Below are 2,769 nucleotides of genomic sequence, written 5' to 3' on the forward strand. Positions count from 1 at the left end.
GTGGTCACAATGTTGTGCAGTAGATCACTAAAACTTATTCCTCTAGTCTAACTGAAATTTTGTGCCGTTTGATCAACATCTCTCCTTTCCCCATCCCTTCCTCTCCCTCCAGTCTCTGGTAACCATCTTTCTACTCTCTGTTTCTATGAGATTGACGTTTTTAGAGTCCACATGTAAGTGAGATCATACAATATTTATCTTTCTGTTCCTGGCTTATTTCACTCCACATAATGTCTTCTAGTTCCACCCATGTTGTTAAGACTGACGGAATTTTCTTTCTTTTTTTTTTAAGGCTGTATTCCATTGTGTATACATACCAAATTTTCTTTATACATTCATCCATTGATGGACACTTGGATTAGTTCTCTATCTTGGCTATTGTGAATAATGCTGAAATGAATACAGGAGTGCAGATATCTCTTCAATATACCAATTTTAGTGCCTTTGAATATATACTCAGTAATGGAATTGCTGGATCATTTGGTAATTCTATTTTTAATTTTTTGAGGAACCTCCAAACTCTTTTCCAAAAGGCTGTACTAATTTACACTTCCACTAACAGTGTATTAGGGTTCCCTTTTCACCACATCCTTGTCAACATTTTCATTCATGTTTTTGATAGTTAGCCATTATAAAAGGTGTGAGGTAGTATCTCATTGTGGTTTTAATTTGGATTTCCTTGATGATTGGAGATGTTGAGCATTGTTTCATATATGTCGGTCCTTTGTATCTTTTCTTTTGAAAAATGATTGTTCAGATATTTTGCCCACTTTTAAATTGTGTTATTTGTTTTCTTAGTATTGAGTTGTTTGAGTTCTTTATATATTTTGGATATAAGACCATTATCATATGGTTTGCAAGTATTTTCTCCCAATCTATTGATTGTCCCTTCACTCTATTTATTTATTTTATTTTAATCTATCAGTGTACAATGTAGTTAATTTTCATGTCCCTTTACCAATTCCTTCTTTTCCTCCCTCTCCCTCCCCCCATCAACATTATATCTGTTCACTTATCTTAACAAGTTCAAGGACTTTATTGTGATTCTTGTGTCTTCTTCCCACCCCCATTTATTTGTTTTTATATTTATTTATTTATTTATTTATATTAGCTCCCACAAATAAGTGAGAACATGTGGTATTTCTCTTTCTGTGCCTGGCTTATTTCACTTAATATAACTTTCTTTAAGTCCATCCATGTTGCTGCAAATGGTAGTATTTCATTCTTCTTTTTACAGCAGTGTAGTATTCCATGGTGTAGACGTACCACATTTTCATTATCTACTCATCCAGTGATGGGCATTTAGGCTGGTTCCAACTCGTGGCTACTGTAAATAGTGCTGCAATAAACATGGGAGTACAAGTATCCCTTCTACATGATGATTTCCATTCCTTTGGGTATATACCCAGCTGGGTATAGCTGGGTCATATGGTAGGTCTATCTGTAATTGTTTGAGGATCCTCCATACCATTTTCCATAAAGGCAGCACCATTTTGCAGTCCCACCAAAAGTGGAGGAGTGTTTCTTTTTCTCCACATTTTTGCCAGCATTTACCATTCTCAGTCTTTTGGATATTAGCCATCCTAACTGGAGTGAGATGGTATCTCAAAGTGGTTTTATTTGGATTTCCCAAATGCTGAGCAATGTTGAACATTTTATGTGTCTGTTGGCCATTCATATATCTTCTTTTGAGAAATTCCTATTTAGCTCCTTTGCCCATTTTTAAATTAGGTTACCTGTTTTTTTGCTGTAAAGTTGTTTGAGTTCCTTGCATATTCTGTATATTAATCCTTTGTCAGATGTATATTTTGAAAACTACAGGCCAATATTCTTGATGAACATAGACAAAAATCATCATCAAAATATTAGCAAACAGAATACAACAGCACATCAAAAAGATTATGCACAATGATCAAGTAGAATTCATCCTCGGGATGCAAGGATGCTAAGGATGGTTCAATATAATGCAAATCAATAAACATAACAAACCACATCAACAAAATCAAGGACAAGACCACATGATTGTCTTAAGGGATGCAGAAAAAGCATTTGACAAAATTCAACATCCCTTCATGATAAAGACACTAAACAAATTAGGTATGGAAGGAAAGTATCTCAACAAAATAAAGACATATATGACAAACCCACTGCCAACATCATCCTGAATGGGGAATAACTGAAAGCTTTTCCTTTAAGAACATGAGCAAGACAAGGATGCCCACTCTTACCACTCCTATTCGACACAGCATTGCAAGTACTAGACAGAGCAATCAGGCAAGAGAAAGAAATAACAGGCATCCAAATTGGAAAAGAGAAAGTTGAACCAACCCTGTTTCCAGGTGATCTGATTCTATGTATGGAAAACCCTAAAGAATCTACCAAAAAACTCCTAGACCTGATAAACAAATTCAGTGAAGTTGCAGGATACAAAATCAGTAGCACTTTTATACAGAAACAATGAACTAGCAGAAAAAGAAATAAAGAAAGCAAGCTCATTTACAATAGCTAGCAAAAGAATAACATACCTATGACTCAATTAAACCAAGGAGATGAAAGATTGCTAGAAAGAGAACTACAAATCAATGCTGAAAGAAATTAAAGAGGACACAAAAAGATGGAAAGGCATTCCATGTTCATGGATTGGAAGAATTAATGCTGAGAAAATGTCCATACTAACCAAAGCAAAGTACAGATTCAATGCAATCCCCATCAGAATACTAATCACATTCTTCACAGAAATAGAGAAAACAATCCTAACATTCATATGGA

This window comes from Galeopterus variegatus, unplaced genomic scaffold (genome assembly GCF_000696425.1).
Source record: "Galeopterus variegatus unplaced genomic scaffold, G_variegatus-3.0.2 Scaffold1314, whole genome shotgun sequence".
NCBI classification, from domain to species: Eukaryota; Metazoa; Chordata; class Mammalia; order Dermoptera; family Cynocephalidae; genus Galeopterus; species Galeopterus variegatus.